This window comes from Psittacula echo (assembly GCF_963264785.1).
Source record: "Psittacula echo genome assembly, chromosome: 20".
In the NCBI taxonomy this organism is placed as follows: domain Eukaryota; kingdom Metazoa; phylum Chordata; class Aves; order Psittaciformes; family Psittacidae; genus Psittacula; species Psittacula echo.
Window position 1 is genome coordinate 5,957,883 of NC_137756.1, and position 17,482 is coordinate 5,975,364.

Below are 17,482 nucleotides of genomic sequence, written 5' to 3' on the forward strand. Positions count from 1 at the left end.
GGTGGCCTTTGTATGTTCCTGTATGGCCAGAAGCAGGGTCTGGACTTTGGTACATAGGGAGCTGGTTTCTGGGTCACTGGAGAGTGCTGTCCAGAGAGGCTTTACATAAAAAAATGGAGTTTGAGGTGGGTAAGTAAGTGAGGATATCCATGTTGGTGGCACTGTTCTGGAGGTGTGTAGGTGATGTCCACATCCTGGCTTTTGTCCTATCACATTAGGCTTACAAGCAGGATCTGGACATTTCACTCAGGAAGCAGGTTTCTGGGGCACGTGAGAGTGCACTCTATGTGGGCAGTACGCAGATGGACTTTTATGTCAGTAAGTAAGTGAGGATATCCATGTTGGTGGCACTCTTGTGGAGGGCACCATGTGTAGCTGATGCCCAGCACCAGCTTTCTGTCCTGGCACCTCAGGCTTAGCATCAGGGGCTGGACACTGGGTTTTCGGAAGCTGGTGCCTGGGTCACTTGAAAGCGCTGTCCAGAGAGGCTTTACACAGATGGAGGTGTAGGTGGGTAAATAAGGGACTGGGGCTGGGGCTGCGGGACCAGCCTGGCCCGAGCCGGCTCCTCGCTGCTGTGTTTGGCCATGGGAAGCGTCGCCCCGTTCCCACCATGCCCAAGGAGCCCTCACGGGCTGTGCCCGGCCCCGTTTCGTCACACGTCGCTCCAGGAGCGAGCTGCGGGACCCCCGGCACCGCGCCGAGGGGCTGCGGGACTCGGGACACGCGGGGCGGCGGAGCCGGTGCTGCAGAGCGGTTCTGAGGTTTGCGGGTGTTTGTGTGACCGGTGCCTGCGGAGATGCGGGTGACGCGATGGGGGAGCGAGGCGGGAGCGCTCTGAGCCCTCCCCAGGGGATGGAGCCCGGCCCGGTCCTTCCTGGGCGCAGGGATCGCGTTTCCAGCTGTCCACGCGCAGCCGGGGCCGTGCTGCAGCGGCACCAGCGCCGGGCACACAAAGCCCCGCCGGGAGCCGGGAGCCTCGGGGCGCCCGTCGGTGCCGGGGCTGGGGCTGCCCCCGGCTTTGCTGCTCGGGGCGCTCCGTACGGGGTCATTGCCCAGAACCGGCCTCGAGGGGCTTCGCCTGACTCGCGAGGCGCGGATGGGTCCCGGTGGAAGGGAGCAGCCGCTGCCGAGAGCCACAGGAGGAGTTAAACGGGAAGAGATGAGCGGCGCTGGTGAGAACCGGTGTGGAACTGGCTTTGAGGGGGCTTTGGCTGGAGCTTTCCCCAAGCTCCGCGTGTTCTGCCCGAGGAGGAAGGCAGGGAGGGAGAGATCAGACGCTCCGACAGGTACGGGAAGGGCGGCTGCGGATGACGGGTCTGTGGAGACGCCGCTGCCAGGGGGATGAGCGGGCGGGCGATAAGACCCGGGGCGGCCTCGTCGTGAGGGGCGGGGCCTGTGTGCGTTGGGGCGGGGAGATGCAGATTGTGGGCGGGGTCACATCTATAAAAGGGGTGGGCGGGGCTCCCGATGCCTATAAAAGGCGAAAACGGGGTAAGCCGGGGCGTGTCTCCGGCGGCTCCATTGCGGCGGGGTGAGTGCTGGCGGTGCGGCTCTCGGGGTCCCCGGTTCTGCCCGGTTTGCTGCTGAAAAGCCGGGTTCAGAGCTTCGAACCAGAGCCCCGCGCATGGAAGTCTCAACGTGAGCCCTCGTTGCGCTGCTGCTGGGGCTCAACACAGGCCAGGTCCTGCCTTTTGCCGCTCAGCACCAGGACCCGGCCGCACGGGGCTCCGGCTGACGCTAGAGGTCGCTGTGCTTGCGGGTGAGAAGGCCCCGGCAGCGTGCGGCGCGGGGAGAAGCCGCTGCCGAGAGCCACAGGCGGGGTTAAACGGGAAGAGAGGAGCGGTGCGGGTGGGAACCGCTGTGGAACCGGCGCTGCGGGGCTTTGGCTGGGGCTTTCCCCCGGCTCCGCGTGTTCTGCCCGGGGAGGAAGGCAGGGAGAGGAGAGAGGCGCCGCCGGGCACGGGCACAGCGGCTGCGGGTGACGGGGCTGGCGGATGCCGCGGTCAGGAGACTGAGCGGGCGGGCGATGGGACCCGGGGCGGCCCCGTTGGGCTCCCGTTCGCCCCCAGGGAGCTGGTTTCTGGGGCGCCTGCGAGCGCGCTCTGTGCAGGCCGCACGGAGATGGGCTTGGATGCTGGTGGCACCGTTCCCGAGGGCCCCATGTGTAGGAATTGACATTTCCGTAAGTGCTCATCAACCCCTGGGGTTATTGGCGGTGGCTTCAGCTCCAGAATGAGCCGTGAGATGAGTGGGAGCAGTGTGCTCCCAGGTGGGCTTGGTTACCCTCAGCAGCACCAGCAGGTTCTCTGAGGCTGTTGATTGTTGTGAGAGGGCTGGGCTTGCAGAGGAAGCTGTGCGGGGAGCTGGGTTCATTCCACTGTGTTTTCCTGAGGTGGAAAGGATGAGTTGAGTTTGGCTTTGCTTTGGGAAGCAGCAGTTCTGCTTTCGTTGGGGCGCTGGGGTCTGCTGATGCCCATGGGCTTCTCCTTGACTTCTCCACTCGCTGCCTTGAGCCTTCCGTGTGCTTTTGAGGCAGAGTTTAGTGCTGCCTTCTTCCCTGAGGACTAGGAACAACAGCCTGGCAGGGAAAGGAGGTAAGGAAAACGGGAAGGAATTTGCCCGCTGCCCTTACAGTGGGATGCAGGGAGAAAGTTGGCTCTTTCCTGAAGGTCTTAAACCTCTGGATTGTTACTGTGTCCTGAGGGTACCCAGTGATGGTGCCCTTCTCGGAGCAGGGTTTCTCTGTGCCCTGTGCTGTGCTGTGGGTAGCCAGCAGGTTGTGTGCTTTAGAGAAGCTGCCTGCTGTGTTTTAGAGCCTGCGTGTGCTGCCTGTTGTTAGTGTGAGTGGTGCTTGAGTTAGCACCAGGCAATGACCAAATGCATGTTGTGTCTTTGTTAGGAGATGCTTTTTGCTTTGCTGAGTGATCCCTGTTCCTTGCACTGAAACACAGAGGAGTCTAAAACAATGGCATTGGGCTCTGTGCCTTGGTTGTTGCTCTCAGCACTGATTTGCTGGCCCTAAAACCCCTTTGGCCAGACCTCTTCTTTAAATAATCTGCATATTCTTTGGGCTATGCCTTGCTTCCAGCATGCAGCACTAACATGAGGTGTATCTAATCATGACGTACTGATTCAGAGCATCCCATGTGAGTGGCTGGTGTCACTGCCACCATTTACAAGGAGGGAGAGATAAGCCCAGAGCAGACGGAGAACATGGTTAAAGCTTCAAAACAAGCTTGCAAAAGAGCTTAGCCTGAGTCTGAGCCCTTTTCATGAGCCCTGTGCTCCTCTGCTCTCCCTCAGCTGCTACCCAGGGCTGGGATAGGCCAAAACAAAGAGAATGACTCATGGGGTACCCAGGTGCTGTAGAAAGAAGTGCCTGGGCCAAAGGGCTGATGAGGCCTCACCCACAGCTGATCTCAGCTTAGCCTGAGCCCCCTTGCTCTGCCTGTGAGGGGGAAACTGAGGCACGGAGCTGCTGGGTCATCTGCAGGGCTTGCAAGGTCCCTGCTGGTGCAAGCATCAGGGAGGTACCTGCTGGAAACTGCAGTGCTTGTAATGCAAGATACTGGGAGGCAAAGTAGGTGCTTGCTTGTGTTGGCCATTACTGGCGTTAACTTCCCTCTTCCTCCATATGTTCTGCAGGAGCTTCTTATCAAATCTTGTTGTTCCCAGCATTCCACCCCTAAATGCCTTTCTGCTTTCCCTTTGTGGTGTCTGCTGGCTGAGGGAGGAAGGTGTGTTGGCACTGCTGTTCTCAAAGGGAGGATTTTGATGCTCTTGGCTGTTCTGTGCTTCAGTGAAAGGAGTGTGCTGGTGACCCCAGTCCTCCACAGGCAGTAACTCTTCAGTTACACAGGGAAATAGGGGGAAACAACCAAGGCTGGAGCCATTTTTCAGGGTTCCAGCACATCCCCCAACACGTTTGCATCTCTTTGGGGCACTCCTTGCTGTTTCCAAGAGCTTTGCTGATGCGGGATTGTACCAGCAAATAGGTTTAGGCCACTCCAGCAATGCTTTTGCTGGGCTAATGTTGTCAATGCTTGTTTGTGTTCCCTCAGCCTCCTTGCTGCTCCTGTCTGCGTGTGATCCTCCAGAGCAAGACTAGAGGGGATCCAGGGGAGACTGCTGGGATGCCTTCCATCCTCTCCCGAGGTACCAGAAACGGGATCGTCTGACAGTAAGTGACACCTCTGTGCTTTTACACATCACATACAACCTGTGGAGTTGCTTTAGTTCCAAGTTACCACCGTGTATTGCCCAGAAGCAACTGAGAAATTGTGGTTTAGCTTCGTGTGTACCTATGGATGAGAGAGCTGAGGCACGTTTCTCTGTAGAAAATACCCGTGTTTGTATCAGACTCAAATCTTTCTGGAGAAGATGCTGTTCCTTATGGTGCTGCTGCTGAGGTGTGTTTGGAAGAGATCCCAAGCAAGGATGGCTTTGTCTAAATAACAAACAGTATTTGTTTGGGACCATTTCATTTGCTGGAAAGGCTTCTGGAGAAAGATCTCAGCATATTGGGAATGTGATGGGAGGTGTAAATGGCTTTGCTGATGCTTACTGGGACTCGGATGCGTGTGGTGGTAGGAGAACAAGAAGCAGTCCTGTAGTGGCATGAGCTGAAGCAAGTGAGATGGGTGCTTGGTGACTCTGAAATGACTTTGAGTTCTTCAAGCTTGTTCTGAAGGAAGCTTCCCTTGAGATGGAAGGGACTGAATCTTTCAAGGTAATAATGAAAGAGCAAAGTGTCCATGGGAGCTTCTGGCAGAGTGTGACGGGGCCGTGGGCCTGGGGGGAGATGCTGGTGCTCACATGGCAGCTGAGGTCATGGAAGTAAAGAGTGACAAGTGAGTCTGGGCAGTGGGCAGGAGCCCTTGCTATGGTAGGAGGCTTTAATATGGGAAGGAAAAAAGGGGGTGGAAGAATTCACTGGTGAGGAGCTGATGTGGGAGAGAGGAGCACTGTTTTGTAGCTGTTGAAGCTGTTCACTTGGTTGCAGGGCAATGAGCCCATTTAGTTCAGCAGGGACTTCAGCCGGGCATGTTTCAGAAGTGTATTAAAGATGATGAAGCGTCACCTCACCCGCTAGCATCCAGGATGCTGCTTAAATTCAATCTGAGCTGTTCTTTAGTCATTCAGCTTGCTTTGTGGCTTTGCTTTTCTCACACAGTTGTGTTTTGGATGCAGATTCTCCTTGTTTTGGTAAGAGTTTATTATTAGGGGTGTTTAAAATCTCAGCACTTGAATCCCTCTCCATAGTCTTTGAGTGTGGGAGGTGTCAAGGAACACTAAAGGGCTCTGGTAGCCAGCTCCCACTGACTGACCATTTAGGGAGCTCTGGACCTCTACATTGTGTCTTCCCTAAACTGGGTGCTCTGTTGAATGCTGGTGACAAACAGTGGCCTTATCTTGCTGAGCACAAGAGGTTATAGCAGAGCTGTCGCAGTTCCTCACCTCTCTACTAGACCTTAACTTGTGTAAAGGTGTTACAAACTCTCTAGATGTTGCTGTGTTGGTAGTGGTGAGCTCTAACTGTATTCCCAGTTCTCTGAAGTTTGGTTTCTGTGCTCATCTTAACCTGAGGATAAATGACTTGTGACATGCAGTCTGGGTTTGTGAAATTCACTTTTCAGCTTCGTGCTCTCAAAGTCTGTGCTAGAGCCAGGTTATTCTGCTTACACTCAAGCTTGCATCAGAGATGAGAGCCGCTTGGTGTGGGGCTGTGTATGAAGGTGCTGTGAATGGTGGTGGAGCTGTTCCAGTGCAAGCCATGTGTAGGGGCTGCCCAGCACCAGGTTTCTGTCCCGAAGGGGAGGCAGAGCCAGCCCCGGTCCTCTCCTCCCCTCCCCGTGCTGCGCCATTCAGTGCTTGATGCTCGAGGGGGGCTTTGCTGGATGAGCCCTGCCCTGATTGCCTGACTGTCACAGGGCAGAATGGAGCTGATGATTCAGTGTTGAGGCCCTGAGAACAGAACTGAGGCTCAGGAAGTGCTGGCAGGGTCACATCTGTGAGCTGAGCCGGCTCACCTGCTTGAGCAGAGCTGGTATTGCAGAGGTTGCCACTGTCAGAGGGCTGTTGTCATCCCCCTTTTTCACACCAGGCAAGTGAGGCCGAGGGATGAAACAAGCACAGGGAGCCCAGAAGTAGCCACACATCCTGGTGCTGAGCCCTGGGCTTGTGCTGTTGTGGCTGGGATGTCCCTTTGAGGTGATGGCTGAAGGTAGCTCCTTTCTCCTTGCCCTGTGCCCGGGCCCGCATGGCCTGCAATCACTCTCCCTTGAGGTTCTGTGCCTTCAGTGGAGTCTCCATGTGATTTGCCCATAGTGTTCCAGCAGAGTTACATCCTCCTCCAGGTCTAAGGCTGCGTTTTGGCTTTAACTGTGGGCTCCTTGACCTTATGGGACATTTCCTTTTGCAGTCACTGCAGGCCATGTCCTGCTGTTAATGGCAATTTCCATTACTGTGCCATAGATGTGCGAGGCCGGGTGAGCGCTGGAGGCAGAGCGGCGTGCTGGGATAGCCCGGAGGACGCGCTCTCTCTTGTGCTCTAGCGCAGGAAGAGCCGTGGGAAACCTGAAGAAATCTGGGATTAGAGCTCGGAGGAAAACTTCCTTCCCGGCAGCTTTTCCCCAGCAGCAAGAGGCGGCTTTTGGCAAGAGACCCTGACGTGTGGCCCATCAGTGCAGTGCTAAAGAAAGGGGGGAAAAGACGCTACGTTATTCCCTCCCCTCCCCTTCCCTCTGCCTGTTACCAGCAAAATGGGAATCTATGGAATTGTGGGCGTATGGGGTGAGAAATAATAAAAGGATGAATAAAGTGGAATGATTTTCTGGCTGGGTAGCTCTTGTGTTGGCGTTGGTTTCATGCGTGCGTGTCGCAATTGGGACGGGGGGGAATAACGTAGCATCTGGACTGGTGTAATGGCAGTAAACCAGGCAGAGATGGCCCAATGAGATGGGATTAATTGCAGCTCCATAGGCTGGCTGTGGAAATAACACCGTGTTCAAGAGAGTAAATGAGGGAGCAGTGGCACTGCCTGACCTGCCAGGTCCATGCAACCCCAAATCAACTGCTTTGCATTAATGGAACCTCAAATCACCCCTCACTGACCAATCCCCATGTGTGAACCCGCTGCAGTCCCCTTGAACTGGAGCAGCTCTGGTTGGGGGGGTGGCAGGGCATGGAGCAGCCCATGGTTAGAGCAGTCTCCAGTTAGAGATGAGCCCGGGGCATGGAGTACTCTTAGCAGGTGCCATGGCTGAGCTTGCTGCTTCACTTGAGGTGAGTGGTGATGTTTCTCTGCTGCCCTAGAGGAGGGGAAGGGATAGAAGCGGGGGCTGTGATCTTGTGTCAGTGCGAGCCCATCAGGTGGACCTTCAGTGCCTCTTCATCTTCTCCTCACCCTCTGCTTGAGCAGTGCCTGGGGATCATCTCCCCATGGCTCTGCTGAGCTTCTTCCCAAGGCCGATGCTGCATCGTGTGCATGGACAGTGGGGTGCTTGGCAGGAGTGAGGGCAAGGCGTTGGGTTTCTCCAGCACAGGGCTCCATGGGAGCCCTTTGCTCTCACTGGTGGTGCTTGTGCACCTCTTTGTCCTTGTCCCCCCTCCTGCTGATGGAGTGGTCCTCATGTTTAGTCAGAGGAGGAATCTGTCTGCATAGCTTGAGAGGAGAGAGGAGAGCAGATCAAAGGGATCTCCCCTGCTCCCGAGGTGTTAAGTACAGCATGGGCAGAGAGTGCTGCTTGTCTCAGGGAGCAGAAAAAGCTTAGGAAGAGGCAACTGGGTGCTATGGGCAGATGGGAGGGAGGTAGTGAGAGCTGTGGCAGGGCTCTGGTCCCTGCTGATGCTGTGGTCCTGCTTCCCAGTGGTCACAGTGTCACCCATTGGATGCCAGGGGCTGCCGCTGCAGCCAGAGAGGCAAAGGAGAGGTGTGAATGCTGTGGCTCCCCAAAGTAGGAAGTTCCAAGACGGGGTGGAAAGTGAGGGGCCAGGGCAGGAGCGTGGATTGCTGTGGGTGGGATGGTGCCCGTGGAGGCTTTCACCTTTCCACTGGTGCTCAAGGTGGGATGTCCCCTTCTGTGGGCAGGGCAAGTCTCTAAGGGGACCTGTCCGTGGAGCAGAGGTGGGTGAGTGGCTGTCATCTGCTGTTCTGTATAGCCTGTAGGTAGCCACGTGTCATCTCACCCCACCAAAGGTGTAGGAAGAGGTCTCATTTAATGGGTTAGGAGGCAAGGATGTGGCGGAGGGACATGGGTTGCATGTGTCAGCTGCGGTGCTCAGGCAGGCTCCACACTCTGAGGCTTCCGTCAGGAAGGGATGCCTCGTAGCCAAGGGATGTGGTGAGTGGCTCTGCTTGGGATCGGTGCTAAGGAGCAGCCGGAAGATGGCTCAGCTGCTGTGTGCTTGTGTGCATCAGCATCACGTGCAGTCAGTGCTTACGCAGCGATTGCTGACGTGCTGGCTCTTCCCCCATGGTTTAGCAGGGAAAAGGGGTTGCTGTTGGCATGGGCCGGACCTGTGCTCCCTACTGAGGTGGTGGCTGTCCCTGAACACACACCAAGGTGTCAGGAAGAAGCAGGTGAGGTCTGAGGTCTCTGCATGCTTTTGTCCCCAGATGCGGTGGCTGTGGAGCAAATGTGGAGCTTGTGCCCAGAGGAAGTGCATGGACTGGTTGGGTTTGGGAATGTCACAGGGCTGACTTGGCTATCTGCAACCACTAGTTTAGGGATGCTGTCAGTAGGGAAATGATAGGAAGAGCATCCATAATCACGCTGATGGGCTGTGAGATATTAGCAGGGCTATGTGTGGACTTTGGGGACCAGGAGAGCATTGGGACTGGGCACCCAGCCCTGATCCCAACCGGTCCCCATCTCAAGGCACAGCAGCTCTGCAGGAGGTGCTTGTCAGGGCAGATCTGTGAGTGCTTTGGCTGCCCCCACCTCATGCTGTGTGCAGGGCGCAGCGGGTTGGTTTTAGCTGCACGGTTGTGTTTGGGGCTGGATCCATCCCTCCTGCCAGTGCTGCACGTGCCTGGCTCCCACCCGCTCATCCCATGGGATTAAACCCCCTGAAGGCAAAGCCAGCGCGCCCTTGAGATGCCGCTGTCCTCGACAGCCTGGCTGGTTGGATCTGTACAGAAGTACTCAAGGTCTTCAGGTGTTCTTCTCCAAGCCCGGGTAACCTCATAGGCAACAATGGCTGTCACGGCAGGGTATAGGGCTACATCTGCCCTGTGTCAGCATCCTTTGCGAAGGAAGGGGTTTAGGGCTGCTGAATGTATTTCTGTGGATGGGTGTCTGCTGACTGGGAACACTGTGGCCAAAGTGGTGTTTTCCTGTGCAGGAGCAGAAGTATTTCTGTGCCTGGGAGCAGCAGAGGCTCACGTCTGTGTCCAGAGCATCTCACTTTGTACGTGTGGGTTAGGAGTTAGGGCATGAGAAAGGGATGGTGGCTGTGAGCTGGGAGAGAGCAGGGAAGCTCCAGCTTAAGCCCCCCCCCTCCATGTGTGACCCCTTTTTCAGCCTGGCAGAGAGTGGCCCTGTCCTAGGGGTACTGGAGGGCATTCAGGCGGTGCCGGCCCTGGGGGACAGCCTGGATCGGGGCAGTCCTGGCTCTGCTCTGAGCAAGGAGCACCCTGAATGTTTGGGGTTGGTTTGAGCTGTGCTGGGCACCCTCCTTCCCCTGGCAGTGCTGCTCTGGGCTGGGAGCGCGTCTGCCTGGTGAGGGTGTGAGAAGAGGATAACGTCGGTGCTGCCTATGGGGTTTTATTCCCTGCCGTCCAAGGCTGGCGTAGCCTCTCAGGGAGCATGAGGTGTGGAGCAGGGCTCATCCCACAGGGGTGCCCAGGGACAGTGCGACGGCTGTGATTTTGCTGGTCCTGCATCGCTCTCATCCTGCTCCACAGCTTCCGTAGGGAGCAGCACACCTAGGAGAGGCAGGCTGCCCTCTGGAGCAGGGGCGCACGTCCCGGGGTCCCTCTGGATGCTGCCCTTCAGGTCTAGCACTGCTCTGTGAGGAGCGCTGGTTTGCAGGCCTGTGAGTGAGTGACAAGTGCCCAGTAGTGGGAGGGCTTTTCTGGGATGACTTTGTTGGTTTCAGGTGTTCCTGGTTGGTACCTGCTGAGGTGCTGTTAGTGACGGGGCCAGATGCAGGGATGCTGGCAAGAGGGGATGAGGCTCTCACTACAAGGGAGACACTGAGGGCACTTGGCTGGTGGGAAGGGCAGGAGCACAGCACTTGGCACTCTAAGCATCATCTTGTGTCCTTGAACCCTGCAGGTCACCAATGGGCTGGAGGGGGTGCGCAGCGAGAGCAAGGGCTGCCTGCCCACCCTGACCTTCTGCAGCATCTCAGAGGACTATGGCAAGGACATGTGTACGGCCAGGAACAAGCTGGGCATCACCCTGTATGTGCCAGCATCATCCTGTATGGTAGGTGCCCTGTTGTTCTTGCAGCAAGGTGTAGCGAGGAGGAGGAGGAAGAAGAAGAGGAGAGGAGGATGAAGAGGAGGAGAATGGCTGGCCAGCAATAGAAGGGAGTGGGTTTTCTTTAGCAATGCCAGCCCATCGAGGTGCAGAATGGCCGAGCTCTGAGCGGCGAGGACACATCAGAGGGGGCTGAGCAGATGTGCATTGGCCCATGCAGGAGGGCACTGCTTGGTGGTGGTCGGTGGTGGGTGTTTAGGGATGAGCAGCAGATGGTGAAGAGACAGACAGGACATCGTTGGAACGCAGGCCCAAGGAGAGGCCCCATCCAGGTAAGGACACACTCTGGGGACACAGTGCAGGGTATTTACAGGTTGTCCTGGTGGCAGGGATACAGGCAGTTGTTAAGGGGTGCAGGCAGTGGCAGTCTGGGAAGTTTAGGTGTCAGGCTGGGTAGCTGCAGGTGGCAGTTTGGCTAGTGTAGGTTCCAGTTTGGGAAGCAGAGGTGTTAGATTGTATAACAAAGTGTTAGGTTGGGTAGTGTTGGTGTCACTGTGGGTATTATAGGTGTCAGGTTGGATCCTGTAGGTGGCACTTTGGGAACCGTAGGGGTTAGGCTGGGTACCATAGGTGGCACTTGAGGTAGCGTTAGTTTGGCTGTCATAGGTGTTAGATTGGGTAGTGTCAGTGTTATTTTGGGTCTCATAGGAGTTAGGTTGGGTGTTGTAGGTGGCACTTTGGGTATTACAGTTATTAGGTTGGATCCTGTAGGTCCACTTTGGGAACCTTTGGTGTTAGGTTGGGTAGCACAGGTGGTACGTTGGGTATTGGAGATGTCAGGCTGGGCACAGTACGTGGCACTTGAGGTAGTGTAGCTGGCACTTGAAGTGGTGTCAGGCTGGATATCATTGGTGGTAGGTTGGGTAGTGTCAGTGCTACTTTGGATATCATAGGTGTTAGGTTGGATACTGTAGGTGGCACTTTGGGAACCGTAAGTGTTAGGTTAGGTGTTACAGGTGGGACTTTGGGTACTGTAGTTGTTAGGTTGGGTATCATAAGTGGCACTTTGGGTAGTGTAGGTGGCATTTTGGGAACCACAGGTGTTAGGTTGGGTAGCATTGGTGGCACTTTTGACTCAGGATTAGCCCAGCTTTATTAGACTGGTGGGTTGTGAATAGAGACAGGGAACATAGGGGGAGGGGGTGGTGGGGAGGGGGTGGTGGGGAGGGGTGGGGGGTGTTGGGAGTGGAGGGGGGGGGTGGGGGGGAAGGGGAAGGGGAGGGGGGGAGGGTGGTGGGTGGGCAGGGAGGGGGGGAGGGGGTGGGGAGGGGAGGGAGGGCGGGGGGAGGGGAGGGAGGGCGGGGGAGGGGAGGGAGGGTGGGGGGGGAGGGTTGGGGAGGGGGGTGGGGACGGGGGGGAGGGGTGGGGGGTGGGGTGGGGAGGGGGGGGTTGGGAAGCAGAGAGGACCTGTATAGTCTGCCCTCCAGATGAGACATCTCTACTTATTGAAAGGAAGCAGTGCAGCACTCCCCTCCTTCTCACCCCCCACCCCACCCACCCTCCCCTCCCTCCCCACCCTCCCCCCCCTCCCCACCCTCCCCCCCACCCTCCCCACCCTCCCCCCCACCCCACCCCCCTCCCCTCCTCCCTCCCCAGGAGGGAGTTAGGGGGGAGGCTTCCCTCCCCCCTAGCTCCCTCCCTCCCCAGAGGGCTTAGGGAGGGCAGGGAGAGGCTTCTGGGAGGAACAAACCCCTCCCCTAAGCCCCTCCTTGCCCCCCCTAAGCCCTCCCCCATCCCCTTCCCCTAACCCCTTCCGTCCCCCCAGCCCCTTCCCTCTGCTCTGGAGGGGAAGGGGGTAGGGGGAGGGAGGGGGTTCTTATACCTGCCCGGAGTCCATCCCGAACGTTGTGTCCCTTCTGGAATCGCAGCTCTGGTCGTGGACCATCCCAGGGTGCCCGACCTCTCACCTGCAAAGAAGAGCACCCATCACCACCACCATCTCTTCATGCATCTGCTGTTGGCCACCTTTCCTAGCCACCACCAGGCCAACCTGCTTCCTCCCCACACATCTTGGCCTTGTGGCATGCCTAGCCCCACACCATGCCCCGTCCTTCTATCTGTCCTTTATCATCTCCTTCTGCTTCTCCACTGGTATGTGGAGCATGGGCAGGCTGTGCCCGGTCTCTCCTCCAGGCCTTTGCTTCCCTGGCTTTTTCCACCTGGCACCCACATGCACACAGCAACCCAAGTCTTTCCCAAATAACAGCCTTCACCTTACGATATGCAATAAACCTCCTTTCCACACACAGACTTCAATGGCTGCCTCCTGCATCTTCTTTGTCCTCCTCCTCCTAAGAAACCCCTCACACCATGACCACAAAACATCACCATGCACCTGACAGTCCACACGTCTGGATGTTGCCATCTCCCATGTCAGCCTTTTAGTGCTGAGCACGAGCTGTCCAACTTCCAAGCACCTATGATGGAACCAGTCTAATAAAGCTGGGCTAATCCTGAGTCAAAAGTGCCACCAATGCTACCCAACCTAACACCTGTGGTTCCCAAAATGCCACCTACACTACCCAAAGTGCCACTTATGATACCCAACCTAACAACTACAGTACCCAAAGTCCCACCTGTAACACCTAACCTAACACTTACGGTTCCCAAAGTGCCACCTACAGTATCCAACCTAACACCTATGATATCCAAAGTAGCACTGACACTACCCAACCTACCACCAATGATATCCAGCCTGACACCACTTCAAGTGCCAGCTACACTACCTCAAGTGCCACGTACTGTGCCCAGCCTGACATCTCCAATACCCAACGTACCACCTGTGCTACCCAACCTAACACCAAAGGTTCCCAAAGTGGACCTACAGGATCCAACCTAATAACTGTAATACCCAAAGTGCCACCTACAACACCCAACCTAACTCCTATGAGACCCAAAATAACACTGACACTACCCAATCTAACACCTATGACAGCCAAACTAACGCTACCTCAAGTGCCACCTATGGTACCCAGCCTAACCCCTACGGTTCCCAAAGTGCCACCTACAGGATCCAACCTGACACCTATAATACCCACAGTGACACCAACACTACCCAACCTAACACTTTGTTATACAATCTAACACCTCTGCTTCCCAAACTGGAACCTACGCTAGCCAAACTGCCACCTGCAGCTACCCAGCCTGACACCTAAACTTCCCAGACTGCCACTGCCTGCACCCCTTAACAACTGCCTGTATCCCTGCCACCAGGACAACCTGTAAATACCCTGCACTGTGTCCCCAGAGTGTGTCCTTACCTGGATGGGGCCTCTCCTTGGGCCTGCGTTCCAACGATGTCCTGTCTGTCTCTTCACCATCTGCTGCTCATCCCTAAACACCCACCACCGACCACCACCAAGCAGTGCCCTCCTGCATGAGCCAATGCACATCTGCTCAGCCCCCTCTGATGTGTCCTCGCCGCTCAGAGCTCGGCCATTCTGCACCTCGATGGGCTGGCATTGCTAAAGAAAACCCACTCCCTTCTATTGCTGGCCAGCCATTCTCCTCCTCTTCATCCTCCTCTCCTCTTCTTCTTCCTCCTCCTCCTCGCTACACCTTGCTGCAAGAACAACAGGGCACCTACCATACAGGATGATGCTGGCACATACAGGGTGATGCCCAGCTTGTTCCTGGCCGTACACATGTCCTTGCCATAGTCCTCTGAGATGCTGCAGAAGGTCAGGGTGGGCAGGCAGCCCTTGCTCTCGCTGCGCACCCCCTCCAGCCCATTGGTGACCTGCAGGGTTCAAGGACACAAGATGATGCTTAGAGTGCCAAGTGCTGTGCTCCTGCCCTTCCCACCAGCCAAGTGCCCTCAGTGTCTCCCTTGTAGTGAGAGCCTCATCCCCTCTTGCCAGCATCCCTGCATCTGGCCCCGTCACTAACAGCACCTCAGCAGGTACCAACCAGGAACACCTGAAACAACAAGTCATCCCAGAAAAGCCCTCCCACTACTGGCACTTGTCACTCACTCACAGGCCTGCAAACCAGCGCTCCTCACAGAGCAGTGCTAGACCTGAAGGGCAGCATCCAGAGGGACCCCGGTGCGTGCGCCCCTGCTCCAGAGGGCAGCCTGCCTCTCCTAGGTGTGCTGCTCCCTACGGAAGCTGTGGAGCAGGATGAGAGCGATGCAGGACCAGCAAAATCACAGCCGTCGCACTGTCCCTGGGCACCCCTGTGGGATGAGCCCTGCTCCACACCTCATGCTCCCTGAGAGGCTACGCCAGCCTTGGACGGCAGGGAATAAACCCCATAGGCAGCACCGACGTTATCCTCTTCTCACACCCTCACCAGGCAGACGCGCTCCCAGCCCAGAGCAGCACTGCCAGGGGAAGGAGGGTGCCCAGCACAGCTCAAACCAACCCCAAACATTCAGGGTGCTCCTTGCTCAGAGCAGAGCCAGGACTGCCCCGATCCAGGCTGTCCCCCAGGGCCGGCACCGCTTGAATGCCCTCCAGTACCCTAGGACAGGGCCACTCTCTGCCAGGCTGAAAAAGGGGTCACACATGGAGGGGGGGGCTTAAGCTGGAGCTTCCCTGCTCTCTCTCAGCTCACAGCCACCATCCCTTTCCCATGCCCTAACTCCTAACCCACACGTACAAAGTGAGATGCTCTGGACACAGACGTGAGCCTCTGCTGCTCCCAGGCACAGAAATACTTCTGCTCCTGCACAGGAAAACACCACTTTGGCCACAGTGTTCCCAGTCAGCAGACAACCCATCCACAGAAATACATTCAGCAGCCCTAAACCCCTTCCTTCGCAAAGGATGCTGACACAGGCAGATGTAGCCCTATACCCTGCGTGACAGCCATTGTTGCCTATGAGGTTACCCGGGCTTGGAGAAGAACACCTGAAGACCTTGAGTACTTCTGTACAGATCCAACCAGCCAGCTGTCGAGGACAGCGGCATCTCAAGGGCGCGCTGGCTTTGCCTTCAGGGGGTTTAATCCCATGGGATGAGCGGGTGGGAGCCAGGCACGTGCAGCACTGGCAGGAGGGATGGATCCAGCCCCAAACACAACCGTGCAGCTAAAACCAACCCGCTGCGCCCTGCACACACCATGAGGTGGGGGCAGCCAAAGCACTCACAGATCTGCCCTGACAAGCACCTCCTGCAGAGCTGCTGTGCCTTGAGATGGGGACCGGTTGGGATCAGGGCTGGGTGCCCAGTCCCAATGCTCTCCTGGTCCCAAAGTCCACACATAGCCCTGCTAATATCTCACAGCCCATCAGCGTGATTATGGATGCTCTTCCTATCATTTCCCTACTGACAGCATCCCTAAACTAGTGGTTGCAGATAGCCAAGTCAGCCCTGTGACATTCCCAAACCCAACCAGTCCATGCACTTCCTCTGGGCACAAGCTCCACATTTGCTCCACAGCCACCGCATCTGGGGACAAAAGCATGCGGAGACCTCAGACCTCACCTGCTTCTTCCTGACACCTTGGTGTGTGTTCAGGGACAGCCACCACCTCAGTAGGGAGCACAGGTCCGGCCCCTGCCAACAGCACCCCTTTTCCCTGCTAAACCATGGGGGAAGAGCCAGCACGTCAGCAATCGCTGCGTAAGCACTGACTGCACGTGATGCTGATGCACACAAGCACACAGCAGCTGAGCCATCTTCCGGCTGCTCCTTAGCACCGATCCCAAGCAGAGCCACTCACCACATCCCTTGGCTACGAGGCATCCCTTCCTGACGGAAGCCTCAGAGTCTGGAGCCTGCCTGAGCACCGCAGCTGCACATGCAACCCATGTCCCTCCGCCACATCCTTGCCTCCTAACCCATTAATGAGACCTCTTCCTACACCTTTGGTGGGGTGAGATGACACGTGGCTCCCTACAGGCTATACAGAACAGCAGATGACAGCCACTCACCCACCTCTGCTCCACGGACAGTCCCCTTAGAGACTTGCCCTGCCCACAGAAGGGGACATCCCACCTTGAGCACCAGTGGAAAGGTGAAAGCCTCCACGGGCACCATCCCACCCACAGCAATCCACGCTCCTGCCCTGGCCCCTCACTTTCCACCCCGTCTTGGACACTTCCTACTTTGGGGAGCCACAGCATTCACACCTCTCCTTTGCCTCTCTGGCTGCAGCGGCAGCCCCTGGCATCCAATGGGTGACACTGTGACCACTGGGAAGCAGGACCACAGCATCAGCAGGACCAGAGCCCTGCCACAGCTCTCACTACCTCCCTCCCATCTGCCCATAGCACCCAGTTGCCTCTTCCTAGCTTTTTCTGCTCCCTGAGACAAGCAGCACTCTCTGCCCATGCTGTACTTAACACCTCGGGAGCAGGGGAGATCCCTTTGATCTGCTCTCTCTCTCCTCTCAAGCTATGCGGACAGATTCCTCCTCTGACTAAACATGAGGACCACTCCATCAGCAGGAGGAGGGACAAGGCAAAGAGGTGCACAAGCACCACCAGTGAGAGCAAAGGGCTCCCATGGAGCCTGTGCTGGAGAAACCCAACGCCTTGCCCTCACTCCTGCCAAGCACCCCACTGCCCATGCACACGATGCAGCATCGGCCTTGGGAAGAAGCTCAGCAGAGCCATGGGGAGATGATCCCCAGCACTGCTCAAGCAGAGGGTGAGGAGAAGATGAAGAGGCACTGAAGGTCCACCTGATGGGCTCGCACTGACACAAGATCACAGCCCCCGCTTCTATCCCTTCCCCTCCTCTAGGGCAGCAGAGAAACATCACCACTCACCTCAAGTGAAGCAGCAAGCTCAGCCATGGCACCTGCTAAGAGTACTCCATGCCCCGGGCTCATCTCTGACTGGAGACTGCTCTAACCATGGGCTGCTCCATGCCCTGCCACCCCCCAACCAGAGCTGCTCCAGTTCAAGGGGACTGCAGCGGGTTCACACATGGGGATTGGTCAGTGAGGGGTGATTTGAGGTTCCATTAATGCAAAGCCGTTGATTTGGGGGTTGCATGGACCTGGCAGGTCAGGCAGTGCCACTGCTCCCTCATTTACTCTCT

The 17,482-nt window shown here is 56.8% G+C and overlaps 2 long non-coding RNA genes across 5 annotated transcripts; one reads left to right on the forward strand and one right to left on the reverse strand.

The window, feature by feature from the left end:
- Positions 1-1,518: 1,518 nt before the first annotated feature.
- On the forward strand, positions 1,519-12,804 carry LOC308228627. 3 transcript variants are annotated; one of them, XR_013958220.1, is made up of 5 exons: positions 1,519-2,185; positions 4,065-4,183; positions 10,284-10,436; positions 10,651-10,762; positions 12,359-12,804. It is a non-coding gene; the product is annotated as an uncharacterized lncRNA (long non-coding RNA). The 3 variants fall into 3 exon arrangements; XR_013958221.1 differs by lacking the exon at positions 12,359-12,804 and having other exon boundaries at positions 10,651-11,611; XR_013958222.1 differs by lacking the exons at positions 10,284-10,436; positions 10,651-10,762; positions 12,359-12,804 and adding an exon at positions 6,478-6,837.
- LOC308228650 lies at positions 12,217-14,229 on the reverse strand. Of its 2 annotated transcripts, none has more exons than XR_013958224.1 (3): positions 14,133-14,229; positions 13,751-14,052; positions 12,217-12,397 (listed from the first exon to the last, which is right to left on the reverse strand). It is a non-coding gene; the product is annotated as an uncharacterized lncRNA (long non-coding RNA). The 2 variants fall into 2 exon arrangements; XR_013958225.1 differs by having other exon boundaries at positions 13,751-13,862; positions 14,077-14,223.
- Between the last annotated feature and the right edge of the window lie 3,253 nt (positions 14,230-17,482).